The sequence below is a fragment of the Phyllostomus discolor genome, chromosome 4, assembly GCF_004126475.2.
Source record: "Phyllostomus discolor isolate MPI-MPIP mPhyDis1 chromosome 4, mPhyDis1.pri.v3, whole genome shotgun sequence".
Classification (NCBI taxonomy): domain Eukaryota; kingdom Metazoa; phylum Chordata; class Mammalia; order Chiroptera; family Phyllostomidae; genus Phyllostomus; species Phyllostomus discolor.
The window spans coordinates 140,333,025-140,349,060 of NC_040906.2; the positions used below are offsets into that span (position 1 = coordinate 140,333,025).

The following is a 16,036-nucleotide window of genomic DNA, read 5'->3' on the forward strand; positions in this document are numbered from 1 at the left end:
GGTTCTGTTCCTGTTCTACTTGTTTGCTTAGTTTGTTTTTGTTTTTGTTTTAGGTGTGGTTGTTAATAATTGTGAATTTGCTGCCATTTTACTGTACATGGTTTTTATCTTCTTTTTCCTAGATAAGTCCTTTTGACGTTTCATATAATAAGGGCTTGGTGATGATGAACTCCTTTAACTTGGCCTTATCTGAGAAGCACTTTATCTGCCCTTCCATTCTAAATGAAAGCTTTGCTGGATAGAGCAATCTTGGATGTAGGTCCTTACCTTTCATGACTTTGAATTCTTCTTTCCAGCCCCTTCTTGCCTGTAAGGTCTCTTGAGAAATCAGCTGACAGTCTGATGGGAACTCCTTTGTAGGTAACTGCCTCCTTTTCTCTTGCTGCTTCTAGGATTTTCTCCTTAATTTAATCTTTGCTAATGTAATTATGATGTGCCTTGGTGTGTTTCTCCTTGAGTCCAACTTCTTTGGGACTCTCTGAGCTTCCTGGACTTCCTGTAAATCTATTTCCTTTGCCCAATTGGGGAAGTTCTCCTTTATTATTTGTTCAAATAACTTTTCCACTTGTTCCTCTTCCTCTTCTCTTTCTGGTACCCCTATAATTCAGATATTGGAATGTTTAAAGATGTCCTGGAGGTTCTTAATCCTCTCCTCATTTTTTTGAATTCTTGTTTCTTCATTCTTTTCTGTTTGGTTGTTTCTTTCTTCCTTCTGGTCCACTCCATTGATTTGAGTCCCAGTTTATTTCCCATCAGTATTGGTTCCCTGTACATTTTCCTTTATTTCACTTAGCGTAGCATTCTTTTTTTTCATCTAATTATTGACCAAATTCAATCAGTGCTGTGAGCATCCTGATCACCAGTGCTTTGAACTGTGCATCTGATAGGTTGGCTATCTCTTTGTCACTTAGTTGTATTTTTTCTGGGACTTTGATCTGTTCTTTCATTTGGGCCTTTTTTTTTTTTGTCTTGACACATCTTTCACTTAGTGAGGGGCGGAGCCTTAGGTGTTTACCTGGGTGGGGCAACCCAGTCACTAGGTTGTGACACTGTATGTGAGGCAGGGGTTTGAGAGGGAACAATGGCACTTGCTCCACTTTCTGCTGGATTTCAGTCACTTCCCCTGCTTCCCCCAAGCAAATTGGGCTCCTCTGGTGCTGATTCCCATGTGGGTTGGCTTGTGAACATTCTAGGACCCTGTGGGTCTCTCCAGTGAACTCTCCTGTGAGGCTGGGAGTTTTTCCCGGCACCTCAACCCCCACAGGTGTTTTCAATTGATGTTTTGAGGCTTTATTTCCCAGCGGTGGGACCCTGGGTTGTGTGATCTGTCTCGCTCCCCAGTTTTGCCTGGTTTATTTGCCCATAAATGTGGGATCGCCCAATCTGCCAGCCACCTTGTGCGCCACACCCCTCCACGATCCGCTGCCTCACTGGGCCTGCCCACTGCCTGCACTTTTTTTGCCATGACCCCTCTCTGCCTGGCTGCCTGACTCCACCCCTCCTACTGGTCTGGATGACTGTGTCTACTTGAACTCCTTGGTTGTCAGATTTCCATACAGTCCAATTTTCTGTCAGTACTGGTTGTTTTTTGTTTCTAAATTGTTGTCCTTATTTTGGTTGTGCAAAGAGGCACAATGTGTCTACCTACGCCTCCATTTTGGCTAGAAGTACATGCTTTTTTTTTTTTTTTTTAAGATTTTAATTACTTATTTTTAGAGAGACGTGAAGGGAAGGAGAAAGAGAGGGAGAGAAAAATCAATGTATGGTTGCCTCTTGCACACCCCCAACTGGGACCTGGCCTGGAACCGAGGCATGTGCCCTGACTGGGAATCGAACTGGTGACTCTTCGGTTTGCAGGCTGGCACTCAATCCATGGAGCCACACCAGCCAGGACTGTTTTACCTTCTTATAACCACTAAGTATATGCTCTTACCAATCAATTCCTTTTCTGACTTTATCAGGGAAGAGGAGGCTTACAGGCTACCTTTGTACTTTATTTTGTTTGTATAATATTACACTAAAATTGTGTGAATTTAATTAGGCCACAATTTGTATTAATTTTTTTTTTTATTTCTTTGGCTTCTTTCTCTTCTATTCGTTTAACATTGTCTTATACCCCCTTTTTACTTGTGATAGTTTGGCGGGTTTCATTTTGTTCACCCATTGAACAGGTATTGAGCAACTGTAATGTTGTAGTTACAGTGCTGAAAGGCACAGTGATGACCAGGGGTAAATGGTTTCTTGAGTTTTAGTCCAGTGGGGAAAGTCAGTGATCAAATAATCACACTCATAAATGTAAAATTATAACTGTCAAATTCAGCCAAAGGGGATTATTCACAATAATGAGAATTTGATCTAATCAGAAGAGTTTGAAGGGTGAATAAAAGAAGAAAAGGTGGGGAGATGGTGCGTTCCAGGCAGAGGGAATAAAATAAAGTGAGCATGGCATGTTTAGGGAACTGAAAGGAGGATAGTGTGGTGCTAGCAAGAAGAGTGGTACATGATGAGACTGTAGGTACCATTATCAGATTTGTTTCAAAAAGATCACTGGCTACAACATAGACAGAGCTTTAGAGAGGAACAGAAGATTATCGGTGAGACCAGTTAGGAAACTATTGCAGTATAGGGCAGAAGTGATGTTAGTTAGCTTGTTTTTGTAACCTTTCTTTTGATATTTTGCCCCTTCTTTCCTCTGTGGAAACTCTAACAAATTTACTTCCTTGCACATTCTTTTCTTTTTTTTTTTTTATGCTGCAATTGTTCATATCTAGCTTCTTTCCTTTTGCCTTTTTTCTTTTACCAAATAATTGCCACACCAATATTTTCTTCCACTTTTTTCCTGCCTTCCCTTTTGTACATACCCACCCACACATATACACACCCCCACCCTCACCCCTGTGTTTTCCTTTTTATTCTCGGCCCTTCTCCCTTTGGACTTTGCCCTGGAGGCTAAAAAGACTGCAGTATTTCTTCTATATCAACAAAATTTCTTATATCTCCAAATAGTGTCTCTCATTTCCCCTAAGCCATACTTAGCCATACTTGTTGTAAATGCATATAAATATAGTTTAACCTAGTCAGTCTGTCACTTTTACTGGGGACAGTAAATACTTCACAATAACCTCTTGACTGAAGCACACTTTCTCCTAAGTGACCAGCATTCCATAAATATGTGCAGCCTGCTCAGGGAAACACATGACAAAGTTCTCCATTCTGCCCTGCTCCTTTTCCTTTTGATTGCACTATTTTTAGAAACTACAACATGGGTTCCTTGTTTATTCCTTATGAAGGTGTATGTATTTCCTGGTTTCATCCTAGAACTGGATTAGTAAATTCTACTTATCACTCGATTTCATGTACTCACATGGAGCAGTAGAGTAGAAACTCAATTGGAATGGAAATGATTTGGATTAGAAATTCATTGAGAACATGAACTCAGAAGCCAGAATGCTGGAATTCAACATCTAGCTCTACTACTTACTAGTTGTATGATATTTATTAAATCTCTGTTTTCATATGTGTAAAACAAAGATACTAATTGTAGTTACCTCATAAGGTTGCTATGAAGATTGAATGTGTTAATGTATATAATATTAAATTTTTAGAACAATACTGGGCATAAAATTCCAAGAACTACGTGTTAGTTGGTATTACTGTATTTATTTTCCTGGGTAGAGAAAAGAACTTCCTTATTTTGCTTTCCTTCTCTTCTTGCCTTCTTTTTTACTTGAATTCTTGTTTTTATTGTTCTTCTTTCACTTACTACCTTTCTTTTTCTAGGTGTTAGCTGATTGTTCAATTATGTGACCCATAACAAATAACTGGGGAAATCAGAACTGGAGCTTGAGACCTAACTTACAGCCTTAACCTCCTTCAGTATTTTCTTTCTCCCTGCCTTGTTTCTTTATTCCTATGCTTCTGCATTCTTCCACTTATCTACTTTACCTTTGGGAGGAGGGTTGGACAAGAGAAGGAAAAATAACAGGGAACTAGGGAGAGTTATCATTTATTGATGAAACACAACTCTTAATAGATGAAAGTGGAAGCCACAGATCTAAGGCCCAACCTAAGAAATTACGCAATATTACCTCTGCCACATTCTCTTGGCTAGAAGGTCACAGAGCCAGCCCACATTCAAGGGAGGGTGATGTGGATTCCAGCCAGTGGTGTCTGCGGTGTTGTGGATGCGACAAACAAATTCACATGGACTGCAGGAGTCCTCGGGGGGAAAAAGGGATGGCATGGCCACTCTCTGAGTAGAGAGTGTCCCGACCCCTGCCTGGACAGGCTTTTATTGCTTTTCTGGGAGCATTACATCAAGGAAGGTCCTCATTCATTATGCACAGGTTTGTTTTAGGTGATTGGTTACCTTTTATAGATGACAAAGAAAAGGATGTTGCAAATGCAAGGGAAAAAGTGGTTGAACTGGTTACACTCTGACCTTGGGAGGTTTAGCACAGACTTTTAGCACGGACTTTAGGAAGTTACTTCAGAGATATGCATTAAACATTTGCTGCCTTAACTCAGGGTGAGGGATTTTCAGCAAAAGCAAGCCTCAGGCAGCATGGATAGAATGCAGGCCTGGTTCTGCTTGGGAAAGCCGATCTGTGGGCCTGGTTTCTATGTGTATGCAGCCTTGTCCCTGTCGGTTTCCCAAACCAGGGCTGAGCCACATTCACCATTGTGGACCGGTTCCCTATAACTGCCCCCTTGTTTTTAGTTAGGACTGCTACTATGGTGAGACCCACACTGCTTGCTACTTGGTGGTCTTTTATATGACCCTAGGAAAATAATTTGCAAATGCATCAAAGTACACAAAGCATCATTAGAATCAGTAAGCAATTGGTGGCTCTAAGGATCCACACTTTCAGGTTAAGTCCATCAAACCACTTTTTTTGGTTTAGCACCAAGATTATCATGGAGGGTTCTGAACACTTTCTGTTCAATAAGGCATTTGATGTCACTGAGCAGTTGGTGGAGCTTAAGCTGGAGCTGATCAATTTGTTCTCTAAGATTGGTAGCGAATGTACCCTGCAGGCAATGACAAATATCTGTCCAGGATTACTGGCTGGGATTTCACTTCAGGTCGGGTGACACACAGCTTAGAGAAGTTTGGATTGGTAAAGTCCAATGGAGTGGAGGTGGGTCACCACCAGGGAAGCCTTTTCTATGATATGGCTTCACCCTCTTCACCAACAGCTCCAAAAGTCCTTCTGGAGTGGAAACACAAGTATACCCTCCTCCCCAAGTTAATAGTTCAACTGGGCCTTCTCATCTTCCTTCCCCTAATGGGTCTTTGTATAAGACCAAGGAGTGAGGGCCTGCAGGACTGTTTTGCCAAAGTGTTTGCCTATGGGTGAATTTAGATTATCACCACAATTCAAAAAATTGTATATATGTATATTGCTAGCATGGTTAAATTCCTGGGGGGGTGTTTCCTCAGTCCCCCTTTTTTGTTTGTGTACTAATGTTTTAAAGGTTTGGTGAGCTCTTACAACAGTTGCTTGACCTATAGGATTATAGGGGATACCTGTTTTATGCGGAATTTCCCATTTTTCTAAGAAAGCCTGAGTGGTTTGTGCAGTATATCCTGGGCCATTATTAGTCTTGATTTGTTGTAGACAGCCTAAGTGTCTGAAAGCCTAGAGCTCTACCATTCTTTGCTGATTCCCCAGTGAGGGGAGGGGACTGTGGAGCACCCGAGTAAGTGTCTACTTGCAAAGACAGCCCCACTGCTGTTTCTGCAAGCTGCAGTGAGTTTGAGCAGCGAGTTAATTACTGTATTGTTCTCAAGACCCGGTAGTTCCTAGGTCTAGGATTAATATCTATTTGCCAAATCTTTCAAGATTGCAACTCTCTGGGGTCAATGTGGAGAGTAGGGCGATTTTCCCTACTGAGTAAGGAGGTCCCTGCCCCAGATATTAAGTGGGGCGGGAAGGACATAAGGTCGAATTCATCCAACTTGCCCATCCAGACCAAAACATTAAGAGACTACACACCTTTTCAGGGTTGAGAAATGCTTCCTAATCCAGTTATAGAAATGTAAACAGAATAGAAATCCCTTTTTCAAACCTAAGTACACTGGCAGCCTTCCAAAGCATGGGGGCTGCTCTCCCTTACCTCAGGGATGACCATGCTGAAATGCCCCTTGTGATGTGCTGTCTGCATCAGTTCTAACTCTGCTGCTAGGCGCTGCATGGAACCATGGCCCTGGGGTGGACCTGGTGGGATGGGACTGCGCCCCGCACTGGGTGTGGAGAATGGTGGTTCCCACATGCATGGGGACTAACCCCCTTCCGCTGCTGACTGTCCTTGGTAGAGTGACCTGGTCCGCATGCTGTGAATGTGCATGTGCTCCCATCCCAGCCGTGCTCACCAGGCGGGGCATTGATGCCCGCCGCAGCTGGGGCAACCCACGGGAAGGGCCCGGCTGGTGCCCATAGCTCCCTTCTCTTTTTGTCTAAGCTTTCCTGACTATGAGGGCTTCTCTGTCCTACTTTTTCCCATATTTCTAAATCTAAAGCTCCCTTATCTGGGAGACATCCAGCAGCCTTAAAAAATTGCTGAATTAGCCTAAACATTTCTCCTGTTTCTTAGGGAGCCTGTTCCCCATGGTTGAGGATTCATAGAAACCTTTAATGAAATTTCCTAACAAATAAAAGAGCCTTTTCTGAAATTCCTCCCGTTGCAAGTGTGGCAATTACAAAACCAGTCTCACTTACACTCTGTCTGCACCTTTAAATCCTACTTCTTGCTAGTGAAAAGAATGTAGTGGGTCAAAATGTGCTGTTGGTGGAAGAAAGTCAGGGAGGGGTACTGGATATTCCAGGTACCCTAACACCACTTATGGGTGTCAGGTTCTCCCCCAAGCATCTGAGACTGTGAGGGGGGCGCAAAGTGCTAGGTGACTAACCTTTACATAGTGCATTCCTGGTTGAACCATAAATTAGATTAAGCAGTGTTGGAGGTCCCTATAAGGTCCCTGTATGTCTCAGGAATTGATCCCAGACACCCTTGCAAGGTTCCGACTCACATGGGAATACCTGATTTCATGAGCTGAGGGGAGGAAGTGCCTTTTGACTTCAGAGCTTGGCAGATGCCAAACACTCTCATACAAAACCTGTGACTAACATTAATTTCTCCTGGAAAGTGATCTTCGGAGTTTGGTCAAAACCGAAGCACTCATTCACTATCTGCTTTTCCTTATGCGGATGGAGGGGAAAAGGCAAAATCAAAAGTTCTACAAGAGGCAGCCTGAAAGAATCTGCTGAGATACTTGTAAATAACCCTGTAACTAGTTGCTGTTTTTAAAACTGACCAAAGGGAAAGCCTTTGCTCTTTCTCCCAAGCCTACATCTAGTTGGGGGTTGTGCTGCAGGGATGGGCTTGTGAGCGTTTTTACAGTGTGCCTCTCATTGTGTGGACTTTTGCTTGCGGCTGGTGGGAAACCTAGTGTTCATCTGGTCTATGTTCCAACTTACCTTTTCATGGGTGTCTTTTAGTGGTGAACACCCTAGTGGCTTTTAAGTGCTCAACCTGTGCCTGCAAAGAGCAGCAAATGCTTGGGAGAGAGCAAGGCTCCTGTTTACTAAAGAGAGTGCAGATGCAAAACGGCTGCAAGAGAGGGCAACTTTGGAAGAAATCCCTTTTTCTCTGAAATCCAACACACCAAACAACCTTACCAAAAAGCACTCAGTGTTATCTGCCCTATCTGCCCTTACCTGAGCTGATGCGTGCACTCCAGCCAAGTTGGAGTGTTGTCCACAACTGTGCCTCATAGCCCTGTTCCGGGTGCCAGATGATGCGGACTCCGACCAGCAGTGTCTGTGGTGTTGTGGATGTGACAAATTCGCATGGACTGCAGAAGTTCTGTGGAGACAAGGACAGTATGGGCACTCTGAGTGAGAGAGCATCCCGACCTTTGCCTGGACAGGCTTTTATTGCTTTTCTGGGAGCATTACATCCAGGAAGGTCCTCATTCATTATGCACAGGTTTGCTTTAGGTGATCACCTGTTACAGATGACAAAGAAAAGAATGTTTCAAATGCAAGGGAAAAAGTGGTTGAACTGGTTACACTCTGTCCTTGGAAGGTTTAGCGCAGACTTTAGAAGTTACTTCAAAGATATGCATTAAACATTTGCTGCCTTAACTCAGGGTGAGGGAGTTTTAGCAAAAGCAAGCCTCAGGCAGCATAGATAGAATGCAGGCCTGGTTCTGCATTGGAAAGCCAATCTGTGGGCCTGGTTTCTGTGTGTATGCAGCCTTGTCCCTGTCGGTTTCCCAACCCAGGACTGGGCTACATGGTAATTCTTGTGAGATGCAAAAGTTTCTAATATCTGGACAGTTTAGGAAACTAATAAGAGCAATTTATAACTTGTTTCAAAGGTTTAAATAACAACATAAACAGTGAATATTTTTGACTTATCTTTGATCAGGGACTAATGCAAGAATTTCTGAAACCAGGGAAGTATAATAAGAAAAGATGGAGAAGGTTAGAAACTTTTTCTTTCTTTTCTTTCATTTAATGATGTCTGGATCATGGTGGAGTTGTTATTGTAATCTTTTTCATTTTCATAACATGAACTCTTAGAAAACATGGTTACCATTTAAACATTAAATTTTTCCCTGGCTGGTGTGGCTCAGTGGATTGAGCACTGGACTGTGAACCAAAGGGTTGCCAGTTTGATTCCCAGTCAGGGTGCATGCCTGGGTTGCAGGCCAGGTCCCCAACAAGGGGCACGTGAGAGGCAAACTCACATTGATTTTTCTCTCCCTGTCTTTCTCCCTCCCTTCACCTCTCTAAAATAAATAAATAAATAAATAAATAAATAAATAAAATATTTTTAAAAAATAAAAATTAAACTAGCACTGTATCAGATATTTCTCTATAGAAGGCATATAGATGGCCAATAGACACGTGAAAAGATGCTCAACATCAATAATCATCAAAGAAATGCAAATAAAAACCACAATTATTATCTCACATCTGTCAGAATGGCTATCATTAATAAATCAATAAACAAGTGTTGGTGAGGATGTGGAGAAAAGGGAACTTGTGGCACTGTTGGTGGAAATGCAGACTGGTGCAGCCACTGTGGAAAGGAGTATGGAGTTTATTAAAAAAATTGAAAATGGAACTGCTTTAGGACCCAGCAAATTCTACTTCTGAAAATATACCCAACGAAACCTAAAACACAAATTCAAAAGAATATATGCACCCCTCTGTTTATTGCAGCATTATTTTCAATAGCTAAGATTTGGAAGCAGGCCAAGCGTCCATCACTGGATTAGTAGATAAAAAAAACTATGTACATTTATACAAGGGAATACTACTTGGTCATAAAATAATGAAATCATACCATTAGTGACAACATGGATGGAGCTAGACTTTAGCTGCTAAAGGGTATTATGCTAAATGAAATAAGTCAGACAGAGAAAGGCAAATACCATATGATTTCACTTACAGGAAATCTGAACAGTGAAATAAATGAACATACAAACTTGTAGATACAGAGAACTTTTTAAATATTTATTTATTTTTAGAGAGAAGGGAAGGGAGGGAGCAAGAGAGGGAGAGGAACATCAATGTGAGAAATATTGATTGGTTGCCTCTCATATGCTCCCTAACAAGGGACCAAACCCACAACCCTGGAATGTTCCCTGACTGAAACAGTGACCCTTTGCTTTGCAGGACCATCCCCAACCAACTGAGCCACACTGGTAGGGGCCAGAAAACATTTTGATGGTTGCCAGATGGAAAGGGGTTAGGGGACTGGGTGAAACAGGTGAAGGGCTTGGCTTAAGTACAGATTGCCAGTTACAGAGTAGTCATGGGGATATGAAATACAGCATAGGGAATATAATCAATAATATTGTAATAACTGTGTGGTGATGGGGAGTAGTAACCTTATTGGGGGCATCACTTTTTAAGTAACATAAATGTCTAACCACCATGCTGTACACCTGAAATGAATATATTGAATGTCAGCTGTAACTGAAAAAGAAAAAAATAGTCGTACCTTGGTACTCGTCGATCATTAGTTCTGATGAGTGGCGAGTAAGCAACAATTGATGAAGCATTTTCTCTTTTAGGGTGGCATCATGACTCATGAAGTTCTAGTAAGTGTGACAAATGGTGAGCAAGTGCCAAGAAAAAAATATTTTTTTCTTGTCAAAATGAGATGAGTACAATGTTTGATGAGTCCTGAGGCTGGCGAGTGCCAAGATACCACTGTAATTAAAAAAAAAGAAAAGAGCCCTGGCTGGCATAACTCAGTGGATTGAGCGCGGGCTGCGAACCAAAGTGTCGCAGGTTCGATTCCCAGTCAGGGCACATGCCTGGGTTGCAGGCCATGGCCCCCAGCAACCGCACATTGATGTTTCTCTCTCTCTCTCTCTCTCTCCCTTCCCTCTCTGAAAATAAATAAAATCTTTAAAAAAAAAAAAAAGAAGAGACCTGTGCCCATAGGCTTCAGACACTGAAGCAGGTTGCACAGTGGAGAAGAAAAATAGAGAAAAGATAAATTTTAAAAGTTAAAAATTTTTAAAGTAAAAGATACCTATACTATTAGTACAAAACACAAAGTTAATCCACAAAGTCAAAGTCAGACTGTTAATGGTAACAGTTACCACCCACTTAAATTGTATATACTTGTCACATTACTTGGAGTGATGCAACAATGGATGATCCATTGTCAGTTGCAAGTTGCCATCATCAGCTAACAAAAAACAGTGAGTAAGAATATAGAGATAATCTGTGCAATATTCATTTGACACTAAAAATGGTGTTGCTTTCAACCCCTATTTTTGGGGCTGCTTTAGGGTTTTGTACTCCAGAATCTTTTTCACCTGTCACCAAGAATTAGGACATCTTGTCTCCGAGAATCTAGACTTGCAATGCTAAAATTTGGGACAGTCCTAGGCAAACTGGAACATTTAGATATTCTGCTTTATCCCAAGGTAACAACTACCTTGAGGCCACCTGAAACTCCAGACTCAGGTGGTAAAAAAAGAAAACCATATTCTCATCTTGTCTTTGGAGTTGGGTTTGTGTATGTGTGTATGTTTGTGTGCTATTTCAAATACCATCTTATGCTTGGTTTTGAATATATATTTTTCTTCCCATATTAACTGCATTACAATCTTTGAAACAGCAGGTAGAAAAACAGTGCTGATGTTCAATGTTAATACAATAAATTTCACTTTTTTCATTTTTTTGTAAAGGTTGAGGCCATTTTTTTAGGACATGAAGATCTAGAAATTCCCTGAGATTTGATTGTAGACTATAGAATAACCTTGTCTTTCCTGTATTCAAGAATCTGTAAACTTTCTGCCCCCTCAACCTTGAATATATAAATCTGACCCTAAATCTTGGAGACATGCTGAAGATACTGCCACTTCCCCATTGTGACCTTGGTTGACTTTGCCTCCATGGAAATCAGTATCTTTTCTGCCTCTGTAACTCCAGTGGCCACATTTTGGGTGGAATGGGTTTCACATGTTTGACATTTAATCTTTTTTCTTCAGTCTACTTTGGTCTCCATTCTCTATTATCAGGAAATATCAAAGAATGATTCAATTTTGTCACAGTAGCAATTAAGTCTGAGGATCTTCAGCATTTTCTTCACAAGTTTGAGTGTCAACTCCTAGCATTGAAACTTTGTGTGCATCAGCATGAGATAACTGTGTTTTAAGAAACTGAGTGTTCTGTGTAGAGATAGAGCCAACTACATTACTTTGGGGTAATACCACTTGATATTTATGTTCCATAGAAGATACAGCAACACCAACAGCACCAAACTGCTGCTTGATGTTGGCCTTGGATAGAACTAACTGTATGTTGGCATCCTGCCAAAAGGTCCATAGAGACCCACTGGAATGAAGAATTATGTAAACCAGAGAACACTGTTCAATAAATTGCTGGATCCTTAGGCAAGGAATACTGTGGTTTTGGTGACTCACAGAGGAGTCTAATTTATTCCTCCCAAGAATATAATATATTCAGACTTCATCATGAGGTAGTATTGGACAGTCTGTTTGTCTTCTGTACCAAAGAATGAAGGTTTTGTAAATTAGTAATTTGAGAAAAATCAGCTCAACTGGGTGGATTTTTTTTTCCTGCTTCATATAGCATTGGTAGGAGTTATTTGGTGGTAGCTTGGCTGGTCTCAAGGTTCCAAGATGGCTGTATTCAAATATCTGGCCTCTGAAAGGCGTGGAAAGTTACAGCCTAAAGGCCTCTTTATGTGGTTCTGTATCAGGGTACTTAAACCTGTAACATTGTGGCTCAGGGCTCCAATAGACTACCTGTGGAGAATCCTGACAGGTTCTTGAGAAAGAGTGGGTCTGTAGCACTACAGAGCTATCTAAAATTGCTTTACTCAAATTTTCTGACATTTACATTTAATTCTGCATGTTTTCTTTTACCGCTTTTCTATGTCAACATTGCAGAAGTTAACTTTTGTCTCAGTGATCCTTTTAAAAAATGTCCTATTTTTCATCATTATAAAGTCTTATCAATGACAGTTTAAAAATTATTAGGAAATATTTCACATTTATGTGAAATAGAAAGAATAATACAGCGATAATTCATGTTTTATTTCCTCAACTAAAGAAAACATCACCAGTACAGTTGAAGCTGGGATAAACCCTTTCCTTTAGGCATTCTCCTACCTCATCTCCAGGGGTAAATATCATCCTTGCTTTGGTAGTTTTCATTCCTGTTTATTTCTTTGTACTTAACTCATTATGCATATATCTCTGAACTGTGTGTATAAATTATTTTTCATATTTTAGTATATTTTTTAAGTTTTATAAGATAAAATTTTATAAATCATGATTTTATAAATCATGCCATATAGTTATATCTGCAACTTGCTTTTCATTCTTATAGCATGGTTTGGGAGTTTAAATAATGTTGATAAGAATAATTCTAGTGCTTTCATTTTCATTATCCTTTATTATTTCATAGTGTGAATATACTACATTTTGCTTAGTTTGTGGAAATTTAGGTTGTATTCAACTTTCTACTATTATGTATGTTGTTACTATAAATATCTTTATATATCTCATATTGCTATTAACTCCCCCCCCCCCCCCCCCCCGGAATGAATATCTTTTTTACAGGAGTCTAGTTTTTTTTTTAACATGAAAGAAAGAGAGGAAGGGGGAGGAGAGGATTTATTTGCCTTTCCAGGACTTAATTTTCCTCAGATAGAACTCCAGCTCCTTGCCTTCTAGCATGTAGCCATCTGCTTGACCACATTGGCCTGGTCTTGAAGCGATGCATGCAAAAAGCTTGCCTTGCTGGAACGGCTCCTTCAGAAGACTGCTGATTTTGGCATTCTTTTTCCTTTTGTCGTATTTCTTCTGAATTTTCTTTGGTTGTTTTTTGTTTAAAATCTCTTCCTCCTTAGGAGTCAGCTTGGTCCCCTTCTTGCAGCCCAGGCACAGTGCATAGTGGGATTGGTATTACTATTGGTATGGTGTGCTGTCAATGAGCAGGATGCAGTTCTTTACTAGGGTCTTGGTTCAGATCAGTTCGTTGTTGGATGCATTGTACACAACATCAACAATCCTTGTTTTGTGTGTACAGCACTCTGAGCCCCAGGAGAAGCTGCCAATGTGTACTTCTTGTTGCCTCCTCACACATGAACTGTGTGATGCATTGGGGGCCAGTCTTAGTGTTGGCAGCAGGGCACCCTAGCACATATTTTCACTTCTTGTGGAAGGGCTTCCTCTTGCCCCAGTCTTGCGGTGCTTGTGCCACTTATCCCGAGAGATGCCCATGGTTTGGTGCTAGCTGGAAAGAGAGCTTATTAACTTTTTTTAAAAGTGCATTTCCTGTACATGTGTGTGTTCCTCTAGGACAGAATTCAGCAAACTGTTTCTTAAAAGGCCAGACAGTAAATATCTTATATTTTGCAGTCCACACAGCCTCTGTCACAATAACTCAATGGTTCCATTTTAGCAAAAAAGCAGTCATAGGTAATATATAAACAAATGAGTGGTTGTGTGCCAGTAAAACTTTCTAGACTCTGAAGTTTTAATTTTCTTATAAATATCATACTTCATGAATTTCTTTCTTTCTTTTTTAAGAGAGAGGGAGGGAGAAAGAAATACCAACCTGTTGCACCCATTTTTATATCCATTGATTGCCTCTTGTATGTGCCCCAACTAGGGATTGAACAGTGCTCCAACCAGCTGAGCAACTGGCCAGGACCTGTCATGAAACATTCTTACAGTTTTTTTCCCCCTGAATCATTAAAAAGTGTAAAAGCCATTGTTAGCTCATGGGTCTTATGAAAATAAGGCAGCAGGCCAGATCGGCAGGCCATACTTTGCTAATACCTTACCTAGTATATCTCTCAGCAATGGAATTATTGGGTCATGTGCAATTCCAGCCTCATCTAGGCATTGCTAAATAGATCTCCAAAGTCTTTGACTAGAAGTTTTTAAGCTTTCCTGTTTAAACACATCATTACCCATTCGATAATGGCTGGTGTTTTAGTTTTTGACAGTCTGATGGAGTTAACAGGTGATTCTTTGAATTTTTCTAATACTGTGGTTTCTAGCGAGGGGGAATACAGATGGTCCCCAATTTACAATGATTCAAATTAAAATTTTTTTTTACTTTATGATGGCGTGAAAGTGATATGCATTCAATAGAAATGCTTTGAACTTTGAATTTTGGTCAGTTTCTGGGCTCATGATATGTGTTACATACTTTCTGGTGGTGCTGGACAGCAATAGTGAGTACAGCCCCCTGTCAGGCATGCAGTCACAAGAGCAGACAACTGATAGACTACAGTGTATTCACTGTTAGATGCTTATGCCCAACTGTTGATTAATATAAGTGTTTTGAGCACATTTAAGGCCAGGCTAAACTATGATGTTCAGTAGGTTAGATGCATTTTCAACTTACGGGATTTTCAACTTACTGTGACTAATTTATTGGAACATAACACCATTGTAAGTTGAGGAGTGACTATAGCAGGTCTTCTAAAAAACATCTTTCGTTCACTGTCATTTTGTTATGTTGAGATGCCATAGGAACTTAACTTTTACTTATTTCAGTTAGCCTATGGTAAAATTCTGCCATGGTTTTGTTATGTTAGTTCACTTAGTCACAGAATATATCAATGATGTTAACTGAGGAATAACTGTATTTTTATTGCTACATTTGAAAATATTTTTTTCTTGTTTTGTACCTTCTCCCCTTTTCTTTTATTTATTTATTTTTAGGAAGAGAGGGAAAGAGGGAGAAAGAGAGAGAGAAACATCTATGTGCAAGAGAAACATGGATCAGTTGCCTCTTGCATGCTCCCAACTAGGAACATGGCCTGCAACCCAGGCATGTGCCCTGACTGGAAATTGAATTCACAAACCTTCAGTCTGCAGGCTGGCTGGCAATCAGTCCACTGAGCCATACCAGCAAGGGCAAAAATATTTGTCATTTAATATTAAAACATATTTAGTGCCAACCTAGAGTTAATTCCTACTGTATGTGCTTGGCATATGTGCATAAACTAAACAAAATACCCAATGAGTTTTTGTGTTTTTGTATGTGTTTCCTCTGTTCTTAATTGCCTATTCCTGTCTTCTGCCCATTTTGTTTTTCTGTTTGGATGTTGGGGTTCCTCATATACTCGGGATAGTAAATTTTGATTGAATTATATGGGTAGACCATATAACTTACGAAATTATTGCCTTTTTAAAAATAGTTTTCTGAGCATTATTTTTTAATGTAGTCATTTCTGTTCTTAATGTCTTCTTTTTGTGAGATAAGAAATGCTTTGCTGTTATTGGTCCTTTGCATCATAACTGTATTTTTTGTTTTATTAATTACTATTTATTTATTTTTTAAGTACATCTTATTGATTATGCTGTTATAGTTGTCCTAATTGTATAGCATAATCAATAAAACACTGATTTTTTTTCCCTTTATCCCCCGACCCCTGTATCCACCTTCCCTTCAGCATTGCTGCCCCTTAGTTCAGGTACATGGGTCATGAATGTAAGTTCTTTGGCTTCTCC

At 40.3% G+C, this 16,036-nt stretch overlaps 1 protein-coding gene, 1 long non-coding RNA gene and 1 pseudogene across 7 annotated transcripts in view; 1 reads left to right on the plus strand and 2 right to left on the minus strand.

Moving 5' to 3' along the window:
- The window catches only part of SENP6 (SUMO specific peptidase 6), a 112,643-nt gene that overhangs the window by 5,209 nt on the left and 91,398 nt on the right, over positions 1–16,036 (plus strand). The window lies entirely within an intron of this gene.
- Positions 573–15,255, minus strand: LOC118500250. Its single transcript, XR_004902805.1, has 3 exons — positions 14,536–15,255; positions 11,645–11,646; positions 573–584 (listed from the first exon to the last, which is right to left on the minus strand). It is a non-coding gene; the product is annotated as an uncharacterized LOC118500250 (long non-coding RNA).
- Positions 13,100–14,091, minus strand: LOC114495579 (annotated as a pseudogene).